Consider the following 12720-nt stretch of genomic DNA (forward strand, 5'->3'; position numbering starts at 1 on the left):
GAGTTCAGCTGGCTCTACCCTGTGGACCGGAGCCGAAGGTAGAAGAGACTGTCACTGAAATTGGCTTTGATCATTGCTGCTATACATTATGGGGTTTTATTGCTACAGCAAATTAATAAGGACTCAGATACAGAATACAGAGCTGTTGATTTGGCAAATGTATTTTCTCTTCTCTTTAAATCAGGAAGGAGGATCAGTAACAGACCCCCGTCACATAGAACAAAAAGCGTTACTTCATAAACTATTTTTCCCCAAGATGGAACTCTCACTCTCTTGGAATGTGATAATCAAATGAGCTCTGGACCCTGTGGACATCCTGCAGAACGTCACATTTATCCTTCCATGGATGGCATCATGTTGATCAGAGAGAGCAAGGGGGCCAGTATGCTGGAGGCTTGGAAGGGTACATGCACTCCAGAGAGTGGGAGGTAAATAGTTTGGACACTGTGGGACTGGCCATTCACTGAAGGTTTTGGGGGCCCAGGGGCCAAGGGTGTCCTGGGCTATCTCCTTCTGAGTACATTCCCGCAGCTTGCATCTGTCTCGTGCCACAAAAGAAGCATAGAGCCTAGTCGGCCACCGCAGGATCTGGAGGCAGCACAGCCTGCATATAGGAATACTGCTCTGACCCTTCCACTGAGTGATGGGAAACGCTGCCCATGCTGAGCGAGGCCCAGAGCAAGAGAGGATGTGTGGCAGGTCCAGGCTGCAGCCACTTTAGTCGGGGCAGAGAACACACGGGGTGAGGAAGGCAGACAAGGCAGGAGAGGCGAGTGGGTGGGCCAAAGTCAGGGCTGAGGGCCCTCAGTGCTCTTCTAAGGAATATGTTCAGCCTCTTATAGGCAATATGGAACCATTAATTTTTAGTTTTTTTTTATAAAATAATAGCTTAGCAATAGAAGTTTCTATGGAAAATTTGATAAGGTCCCACATACACAATAGACTAAAGGATGTTGGGTGCTCTCAAGAAGATAATCTAGCTTTTCACATTTTCTTGTACTTCCCCCATCTCACCTAACCATATTCATCCAGAACATTTGTCAAATCTAGGGCTTGGGACAAGAGGGTGACAATGGGACTGTATGCACGACCCATTCCACTTTGTCCCTGCTTTGATTCAGAGCTCTTTTTTTTTCCCTCACTGGTTAGTTTGCCACCAAGTAACTGTTTGATTCCCTGCTCTGAAACTCTGGGGAAGTCATTTCTATGCATGCCTTCGTTACTACACATATCCACTACGACCAAATTGCATGTCTTGGGTATTTCATTTCAATGAGCTTTTACCTGTATTTTGTAAGTGCTACATTGCCTGTAAAGGACTCTTGAATTCTTTGGAGAATGATGTTAGTATTTATTTTTTGCAGCTCTTTTAGAACCTCTTAAAACTGACTTCCAACTGACTGGAAATATTTTCTAACAGGAAGAGCAGTGAAACTGTTTCTAGACACAGAACAGTGAAACACTTGTAATAATCAAGATAATCAAAGCAAATGAGGTCTTTTAACATAAAATTTTGCTTCCATGATCAGGATAATGGTATTAATCCTTTAGTTCACTTGCAATTTTAAATATTTGTGGAATTAACACATTAATCATGTAATTCATCTTCGAAAACAGTAACAGTTTGCCAAATGTGTCTTAATTGAGGCTGCAAAGAGAGAGAGGAAGATTACAATTTGCTCTACAAACTCTCCTTTGTTAGTGAAACCTTGTATGGTTCTGAACTATATATAAAGATTGGCCTGGAGGTAACCTCATGGGTAGGTGCTTCTTGAATTTTTCTTAAGGGTAGGTAGACAGTCAGGAATTGCCTTGTAGGTTTCAACGTTTCTCCTGAGAGTTGGGCCAAGTTAGTACTTGCATAAGAGCTCCCTCCACTGGAGTATGAGCTGTAAAGCTTTTTTGCCTTTTATTTACCTTCCTTCAAGAAGCTCCCCTTCCTGCACCCCACCTGGTACTGGCAGCTTAAACCAACACAGCATTGAATAATGTCGCTGAGGAAAGCTGTGCATAAACCTATTTATCAATCCAAAGAGGCTTACCTGCAGAGAAAAAGAAAAACTCAGTACAGCTCTTCCTGTCATTCTCAGGTTGCGTCGGCTGCACAGAATATGTTCTTGGAAGCCTAGAGCATAAACTGACTGTAATCACATGCCTTCAAGGTCCCAGCCCAGTTTTTCATCAAATGCACCTTTTCATGAATTATTGCTTTCAAGAAAAAGTTAGAGATTTACATTCCGAAAGTTCTACCCCAGGGTCACTCTGCTTTCTTTAAGAAAGTTGACAAATTTAGAAATTTCATTTCTAAAAAATGAAAACTTGGTCTATTTAATATTATTTTAAGACATTTGGGTTAATCAAATATTCTAGTGAATTCTGAGTGCACCCCTTTTGTTCTACTTGGGTTGCATATTTTTAATGGATTGGAATAAAATAAGACCAGGTAATTAACACAGACTATATAGGCCATATTCAACCATTCTTGTGAGGTCTAGGGTTCACCATTATGAATATTCATTACTAGCTATGTAACCTTTATTGAGTTACATAAGCATTTTGAAAATATTTCTTCTAAAAACGGGACTGTTAACACTTTACCTACCTCAAAGTTTTGTAACAAACAATAAATGAAATAATGAATGTGAAAGCGCTTTATGAACCATGAAACCTATTATAGGAGATGTGGCTTTGAGATCAAGGAGTTCAGAGTGACTGGCAGAACACTGTAATAGAATTTGTGAATGAGTGTCATATGTGGAATTAATATCCCTTCTATAGACACACACTGCATGCCATATAATTGCTAACAGAGAGAGCTGGCTAACCATATAACATTTAGCTCTTTTAAACAATAGAAACACATTAATGATCTTTTCAAACAATAGAACACACTAATGATTTTTTAAACTGATCTTATTTTTCTAAACTCAGTTCTTTTCCATTTGGAAAGAAAGAGAAAAAGTGAAATTTCATCTTGGAAGGATTATTGTGGATTATATTTTTGAGTGAGCAAATGTTTCTAACCTACATAGTTTGATAGGGTCAGTGAAATTTGACTATTTTTGCATTAATTACACTGCCGAAGTCAACACACACCAATTGACGCATACAGTCCTCCAAAAAGAAATTAGATTGTGGGATCACAGTACTGCATGAATGTGTGTACGTAGTCATTTAAATTATCTACTCCCCACCAAGTTTCTCCTTTCCCCATGTCACAAATCCAACACATCAGTAGGAGCTCCATGAATCTTGATTTGAAGGTGGTCATTATTCTTACATATGATAGAAATATCAAGCTCTCTGGAAGAACGTTGAAATTAAATATTAGAATTTTTCAAACATTGAGAAAAATCAGAGGCACCTAGCATGGGGGCTACCAGAGTGTGTGTGTGTGTGTGTGTGTGTGTGTGTGTGTATGTGTGTGTGTGTGTATATATATATAAGGCGAATACTTCTTATCCACTGGAAAGCATTATATAATTTGCTCAATAAATGTTTGCTGATGAGTCCAATACTGAGTTATTTCAGAATTTATTTCATTTCCTATGATCAAAGAAGATGAGAACCAAACAATCTGTCCTTAGAGGTTCAGATTTCATTATATTTATATCTTTTTGACAGCTGTATCTCATTACTCCCATCTTTACCTTCTTACCTTGTCTTTCCTGGTAGAGTTATGGGCTTCCTTCTCAGAGTTCAAATAATTCTTTGTATATTCCACAACGCATTGAATCTTTCTTTAACTTCTTTTTCAAGGAGTCTCTGAACTCCTTGAAGGTATTTTTAAAATATTTTTAGTACCTAGCACAGTGCTGGTGTCACCACCGTAAAGATTCTCAATATACTGTTGTGTATAATGAAAGAGTAACGAAAGAAAATACTTTGATTCTCTTGCTGTCTTGTTAAGGTCCTTGAGACGTGACAAGGTAGTAAGTATCCTTGAGAAAATGTTCTTAAACATAGGGGCAACTGCTTGCTTGATTTAACAATTTGCTTATAAAGTCTACTAAAAAAATCTGAACTTCCCAGGGGATAAAAGCAAATGATAATTTTTTTATTGTTGTTGTTCAGGGCTGGAACATTTCAAATGAGCAGCTGGGGCAATCTCCTCCTTGCACTTTGTTCATACATAAGGAAAAATGAAAATTCTGAAAAGACATCTGTATTGTAAATCAAAATACATTGCTGAAATCAATGTTGAGTTGACATTCTGCTTGCAAATATTCTTTTGAGATTGGTTCTTGTAAATCTCTTTCCCATCTGGTTTTTATGTCTGCTCTGGGACTTGTATGCACAGAGTTGTCTAGGATCTGCTCAGAATGTTGAAATAAAGTACGTGGTTTTTAATAAAAGGTTAGCTGGGAGGGGAAGATACTGTCTTGGTTGTATCTAAACTGCTTATATATTTTATAGTTTGGCTTAACTTTTAGAAACTTTGGGATGTGTTTTCTTAGAATAAAAAAACTCACTTGAAGTCATGAAATAATCCTACCCTGCAACTTATATCTTTGTGAAGAACATTTGCTGGAAGGATAATTTTTATTTCTAAACACAGGAAGTACGAACAGCAGAGAAGAGTTGGTGATTGCAATTTCCTCTCTTAGCATAATTGCACTATTTCCATTAAATTAATGATGGAGAAGAACAATTGTTTATATAAAAGTTTCTATCCTTATTGAAAGTTAGTTAATTTGGGAATGTTTACTACTTCTTAAAAGACGAATTCAATGATGACAAAAACAAATCAATCTGAGATGTATCATGATTTTAAAAAGCCCAAGATTATAATTTAACATCTGGAATCGATATCCCTCCTTGAGTTTTATGAAGGACTGGCTTTGTGAATGGACTCTTCCAAGTGAGAGCAAAATCACCATCGTCCTCACATAACATTTGTTCAACTCCAGTCTCCAGTTGCAGATTGATGGTTAATCTTTATGCAGCAACCCATCTTGGATTTATTCAAGGGAAGAGACATGGTTTTACTCCTTAGAAGTATGAAGTTGTGGGTGTGGCAGGGCATCCTAGATGCAGATGGGAAGTCAAGAAAACAAGGAAGAAGCTCTGTATGACCCTGAATATCCTTTCCCTTGAGGAAGTAGCTAAACAAAGCTACTGGAGCCAGGAACTTTCTCTTTGAGAATAAAGATGAGGCTTTTGACATCAAGCTGGTCATTTTGAGGGGGTTATTCTTTTTGACTCAAGCAATACAGAGTAAGAAATTCTGGAAGGAATAAAGGGAGTTGAAACTTCTCCCCTTGTAGACCTTTGAGGACTGTTGTGTCCATTGGACATATAAGGGGACGATATTAAATCAACCTCAGCGTCTTCTTTCCAGCGGAGTCCCCTCATGCTTACGTTTACTGTCCAACCCTTCTCCACTCAAGTCTCGTAGCAACAACAAATTCACAGGTCTATTGTCATATAGTAAGGTTTTAGAATTAATTTTAAAACAAAATGGAATAAACCATTAGCAAAGCAGAATATTTAAAAATTCTCTACTGCTCCCTCATTTATTTTAGGGATTTCACAATTATCATGAAAACAGAATGGCTTTCTTGCCTTGACATCTGAATTTGGAGTTCACTTTTCTTTCTTTAGTGTAGATCAGTCATTTTCAAACTTTGATATCAATAAGAAGGAGGCTTTTCAATGGCAGCTTGTCTACACGTGCTTTTTACTTGTTGACTTAAGACTCCGACTTCTGCTTACACCGTGACTCCCCATGTGACGCTTTCCCAGGTCTCTATATCCTAGGGGCAGTTTAACAGGATACCTGCTCAGTGTCGGCCTTCAGGAGGGAGTTTGTGGCTGCTGTTCCACGTGAGACCATGTTCCTGTGTAACCTTCCAGTCCACTCTCCTTTACTTACTGTATGTGCGTGACAAATAGTTTCTGCAAAGCTCAGCAGAAAGCCCAGAATACAGTGGGCACTCTGTTCCTAAGCCTAAAAACAACAATATCACCACACATGTCATATTCCATATAATTAGGTTACAGAAATGTTAATTATACTTACTCTACAAAGCACACCTGTTAGATTATAAATACTTACAATTAAGACTCTCCACCATTACATAATAGCAAACTGAATAGACTGTGGGGCTTTCATTCTTAATTTTTAACCACTTCATCCAGATATCTTATGAAGTAAATATGTTTCCTGTGGTTATTTCTACATTCTGATTCCCCCTTATTCATTAGTCTGCCTTTAACTTTGGACTTTATCCACCTCACCTTTCTCCTATGATTCCATCCACTATTTCACATGGCACTTTTTTTTAACTTACTCTTGTCCATCACTAGAGTCACCTGCTCTTTCCGCCATAATCTCTAACTAGACATGGTGACATCGGCTATGAAATAGAATAGCTTCTTGTTATTAGTCACATCACCATTATCTGATACAGTGAGAGTGCCCGTGAATTTGTGCTGTACCAGGTGAATGTTGGAATGTTTCCGAGTATGTGTGTGCGTGTGGTGTGAGGGCACAGTAGGCTGTAGTGTGCCTCTGTTGGTTTAATTACTGATGTTCTAGAGCAGACTCTGTGCCTGTCTCAGGAGTTGTTTGGGATGGAATTTGCACAAACAAGTCATTATATAATGCCAGCTACTTTCCCTTTCTGTTACACCATGACATAGCCCTATTGCGATGGCTATAAAGACAATGAAGGTTAACTGAATATAGGTCATGTCACTTCTGAAGTGGTCCCTACCCAAGGTAACTGAAACCTCTCTGGACCATTGGGAAGAACCGTCATGTAGTATAAATGGTGTCAGTGGCGTACCACTCTTTGGAAACTGATTTATTTAAACGCATTTTATACAATGGAAACACCCTCAAGTAAGTATCCTGCTGTAAAGACTTGTTTGTAAACTGGATCCTTTTTTGTCCCTAAATACATGAATAAGTAGATAAGTATTCTGCCATGCTAAGCCTGGGCAAATGTGTAGATTGGTGAGAGGCACTAAAATGTAAGCAATAGGGTGATTCTTCTGTTCAACAGCCAGCTTCAAAAGATGGAGATTGGCGTCCAGTGAATGATCCAGCTATCACAATATTTTGAGACAAACAAAATAATGGTGTGGAAAGGGGCAAAAGGGAGAATCTATGGGTGTCTCATCAGGCAAATAGACAAACACCAATAAAACCCACATAAATACAGGGCAACTTTTTACACAGACTTGTTTTAGCAGATGTCCCTGCTTCTATCAAGATTCTGTGGGTGAAGATGCAAAGGACATTTTTTCCTCCTAGATTGATCTGTATATCAAGAAAAGTAGAGCCAAGACAATCTCTGTAATAACTTCTGGAGAGGCTCATTTGTCTCATGTCACAGAGTGCAGTTTCTGTGAGAGAAATAGAGGAGAGGAGAGCAGAAGGGAGGAGAAGAAATCCTGTGATATTCTCTAGCATCATGGCATCTCAAGGTGCTTAGGACTTTCTTTTTGTGAAGACTTTTAAGCTCTTAGTGAAATACATGTTAAAAGCCAAGGACAGACACTCAACATATAACAAATATGAATTCTAAGAGGTCTGCATCCAAGATGTGATGTGTGGGCACACATGTGTGTGTAAGAATGACAATGTGTGTGCATATAGTTACTGCCCTATGGAATTTAAAGTTCTTAAGATTAAAGGGAAATAATTTTGATTTACCTATTTCATATACAAAGACAAATATACTTTGTAGGTTTAGTAAATTTAGTTAAGTTAGATTTTTTTTAGGGCTTTAAGAATCGTATTAAGAATTTTGATCTTCATAAGGGACTTAGTATCTTTAAAGTGTTAAGTAGGGATTGAAATAGTCAGATATTAATTTGAATACTAAACTCTGGCTGCTGAGTAGAAAATAGATTGGCAAAGGACAGAAGTAAACGAAACAGAAGTGTTGGGAAGTTCTTTGGAGATGGTGGTTGGCTTGATCTTGGGTGATCGGATTGGAAATTTTGAGAAGTGAACAGTTGTGAGATGTAGTTAAGAAGTAGAATGGACAGGACTTAGTGATGGGTTGGATATGGGCTATGGGACAGGAAGGTGCCAGGCACATTTCTGGTATAAGCAACTGGATGAATGGTGTTGGGTAATGGAAGAAGAGCATATTTGAAAAGCGTGTGGGTGTTTAGGAAGAAAACTTCCAGCTGGGGCACGTTCAGTTTGTGATACTGGTGAGACAGTCAAGTAGACAGTCAAGTGGAGATTTAGAATGAGAAGTTGGTTGTATTTGTCGAGAAGGTCTTAGAAGAAATACAAAGTAAATTAAATGGTATTTGAAGTTCTAAGAATGGATGAGATGATAAATAAAAGTGAAGTAAGTTACAAGTCAGTGATCATGAGTGAGAGTGAAGACACAAAGAGGGCTAAGACCAAGCCTTAATGAATGTCAACATTTAAAAGGTAGATTGAGTGAGATAAGTTTCCAAAGGAGACTGAATGGAGTGGCTGGAAAGGTAGGAAGAAAATCAAGAGTGCTTGTAACTGTAGAATCCAGAGGAAACTATTTCTAGCAGACAGAAACTGCTGAGATAAGGACTGGAAAAGAAAAGTCCTTTGGGTTTAGAAACATGGAGGGAGGTCATTTGTGACTTAAGCAAGAGCAGGCATAGTTGAGTGGTGGGAACAGATGCCAGAGTGGAATCACCTGACAGGAAATACAACGTGTGGACATGAAGGCTGCTTGCAGAGACATTCTTTGGATAAAAGTTATTATTAGCGGGAAAGAGAGGGTTCGGTAGCTTGAGAGGAATGTGTGATACAAGGACGTTTTTACTGTTGCTATGCTGTTTGTTGTTTGTTATTTTAATGGGAGAGGCTGTAACACATCTGAGTGCATATGACAAGTGTCCAGGAGGTAGCAAGAATTTGAGGATATCACTGAAGTGCAGAGACAGCACAGAGGCACCTGAGCAGGGACATAGATGCCAGAGGCAGAACAAAAAGCTCCAAGGCAAACTACACACCACACACACACTCACACACACACAGTTTCTAAGAAATAAGTATCTGGTAAGAGGCATTCTGTAGGACACATTGTTCATGGTAATAGATACTGAATGTGCCCAGGACCGGGATAATTTATTTATTTCATCAGCCCAGTCCCACAGCACACTGGCAGCTCTTGGAGGGCCAAGATTTTTCTATATTTTGCTCTTTGCTATGTTTCCTAGTGCCTGGATCTGTGCTTGACATGCAGTAGGCCCTGCATGAATATTTGTGGAATGGGTTAGATAGGTGTGGCTGTTGCAGCTTTGTAGGTCTTTGTAGGTGAGGAGACTGAGAAGTAGATTAACTAACTTGCCCGATCAAGAGGCAGCAAGTAAGGACATCTGGACTTGTACCCCATCAGGGGTCTTGATTGTCATGCTAGGTTGCCTCCCCTTTTAGGTCATATTAGATGAAGCAAATTTTTTTTTTTTTTTAGAATTCTTGTGCTCTCACATGCTACCTCTATCACGCCAAGAGATTTTCAGATACTAGAATCAAGCTTATGGGAGTTTTAAAAAATTACTGACATTAATGTCTGTCAACCATCAGTTTGATTACCTGTGAAGAGAAGGCATTACCAAGCGATCCAGGCTCTTATTTCAAAAGCAGTCAGCAAGCATAAGCCCTGCCTCTCTCCCCTTCAAGCCGCGCACCGTGCTAAGTTCACATATCCCTTTGACTGCCGCCTTCTCTCTGGTGCTCAGCTGTGGGTGTACATTCTTCTTTCTCTTCTCTCAGTCCAGGCCTTCACGGTACCTTTGCCTACCTCTGTTAACTTGTGCCTGTAATAATCATTGTCTTTCTTTTTTCTCTTCTCTCTTTCTGCCTCTGCCCCAACTATGAAATCCCAGAGCTGGATTAAGTCCCTGGGAGCTGCAGAGAACTAGAGCTTCTGTCACGTTGGGCAGTGGACTTGATGATCATTGTGCATTTACAGTAGGAGATTTGAGAGGCAGAGCTGAAGCAGTTCTTGACAAATGCTAGTAGTCATTTCAGCAGAGGACAAAATGAGAGGAAAGCAGCTCAAAAGGCAAAGAGCAAGTTCAATGAAAAGTGAGACATCCTGATAAAAGAAGAAGAAAAATATTTCCTTTAGACATGCTGGGCTTCTTTCCAGTGAGGAAGATTTAGAATTCTGAATATTATTTGTAGCGTATATGATTATGTTGAGATTAATTCTATAGTAAACTATATTAGTTCTCATTCTCAAAATGTGAGTTTAATTCTCAAACAGCCCTTTTTCATGGTGATAAAGGTGCGTTAGAGATTGACTCACCTATTGTACAGAGATCTTTAACAGATTTCTCTACAACTGACTCCTCGAGTCAGGACGCTTATGACTAGTCCAGTGAACCATGTAAATAGCGCTCTTAGAAAAGTTCTGCGTGACAAAGTCTTATTTCTACCTGGATGTACAATGGGCCTCTTTAGACTTTCTTAATCCTCTATCTCTGAGGTCGTGAATATGGTCTCTGTTTATTTCTCCCTGTTGGCTTAGCTCTGTGTTTTTAGAACCTCTTACTGTAACGGCCGTGCCTCCCACTCCTGGATATTGCTATTGGCATGCTCACCTAATAAAGTTTTACGTGAAAGGCCTCAGATCTTCTGGAGAGGAGAAAAAACTGCTTACTTCCTCCCACCCTAGATTTATTGAAATATAATTGACAAATAAAAATTGTGCGTTTAAGGTGAGATTTGATATACATACACGTGAAGTAATTACCACAATCAAGTTCATTAACACATCCATCACCTCACATGGTTTCTTTTTTCTCCCCAGTGGTGAGGACATTTAAGCACTGAATGCTACTCTTTTAGTATTTTAGCATAATACTGCATTATATACCTAAAGTTTTAGCATAAAATTTAAGTATATAATACAATATTCTTAATTACAATCACCATGCTATACATTAGATCCTCAGAAATTATTCAGCTTATAACTGTAAGTTTGTACCCTTTGACCAAAAAAAAAAAAAAAAATGCTTTCTTTTAAAAGGTGCTTTAATTCTTCATAGTTGCCAGACTAGAATTTATAAATTTTACAGTTTTATGCTCCAGTGTTTCAATCTTTGATCACTGAATTATCTGAGAGAAGATTAAATTGCATTTCTAATTCAGATATTTCAAAATGGTTAAATGCCTGTGTGACTGGTGATGAGGTTCTTGTCTCGTTACAGAAAGAATTTTAAGAAAGCGAAGTGGGGGTTTGTTAAGGGATGGAGAGTACACTCTCAAGGGAAGGGCGGGTAGGCTCGGGAGCAGCTGTGCTGAGTTTCTTTGGCAAATTGGTTACATAGGGTGTAAAAATGAATGGGTGGAATATTCATTGGGGAGGGTAGAGTTTGGGGTCGTATTCCCTGATTTCCATCCCAACTCCACGTTCCTGAGGTGCGGAGGGACTTTTGTCCTTATTTAGTCTGGATCGGAAGTGTCATGGCATTGATACATGATGGGTACTTCTAATCTGCAATAATGAGCAAAAGGCTACATTTGGACGCTAGAGATTCCTGCCTTTTCCCACCTTTCTTTATTGGCTTCCAGGGCACTTGTCACCCCCAAATGTGTGATCACTTATCAGCTCAGAGGTTCCTGCCTTACCTGGTCTGCCTAGGGACCCCTGTTGTTTACATGTATGGTTACCTGTGTTTGGCCCCGTGCCCTTCTCCCTTTTTGCCCAATTCCTGCCATTTGGCCTGCATCCCCCTTTCTCTGCTCATATCTAGCTATCTGCCTGCTCTAACACCTAGAGCTGTATTAAATTCTCTAGTATGGCTTCTTCTCACTAGTTTCTGATATATAATCCAGTGGCTCTGTGTCTGTGTGTGTGTGTGGATTGTGAAATAGATCATCTTCTCTATGAGGAAACCCAAGGCTATTGGCTTTTATGATGTATTTACATAAGCTGTTGTAAATCTACCCTTGGATAATTTGGCTCATGAGAGAAAAAAACAACACATTTCTTCAAGTGAACAGATGTCTATACATAGATTTCTTTTTGAGGCAAGGTCATGGTAGGGCATGCTATGCATACTTCTATAGGAGATATATCTATTTCATCAGGAAAAATTGGCATCATATGAAATCCCCTAGGACATAGGACACTAGGAAGAAACAGAAAGGGACCAGGAAATCTGATGTCCAGGGCCTTGGGTAATTATTAGAGTTAGACTTCTAAAGCAGAGGGTGGATTATACAGTTTTTAGGAAAAGATAGTAATTATGTAGATTCAAACATAAAATTTGGGAGATGGGCAATGCTGATCCTATGAAACGTATGGAGATAGTTGGAGAGTGGTTTTTGCCTACCACAGAAAACTGTATCTTCATTTACAGCTAGAAGACGTCCTAAGTTCCCACCTGACTAGACCCTAGAGAGGTCAGTTCAAACATTGAAACAACACATATTTTCCTTGCTTTCGAATTTTCCCTGCATAATCGGTAGCCAGAGAAAATATTAGTTCTTTTTTAGCCAGAGACAGTAGCATAAAAAAGAGATATGGGTGTTTTTGTTTTAATGCCAATGTTTGTGCTATTGGAAAACCTTCCATTCTGCAAAATTGAACACTAAACATAACAGGGCCTATGGGGAAAATAAAACAAGGGGAGACCACTCAAAACTCCAGAATTTGAAGAGCAGAACACTAAGAAAAAAAACCCAGTTACTATGAAAAAATATATCCATATATACTGGCATCATTAACTCACTAATGGCATTTGCACCTGGCTTCA

Source organism: Camelus ferus, chromosome 25 (genome assembly GCF_009834535.1).
Source record: "Camelus ferus isolate YT-003-E chromosome 25, BCGSAC_Cfer_1.0, whole genome shotgun sequence".
NCBI classification, from domain to species: Eukaryota; Metazoa; Chordata; class Mammalia; order Artiodactyla; family Camelidae; genus Camelus; species Camelus ferus.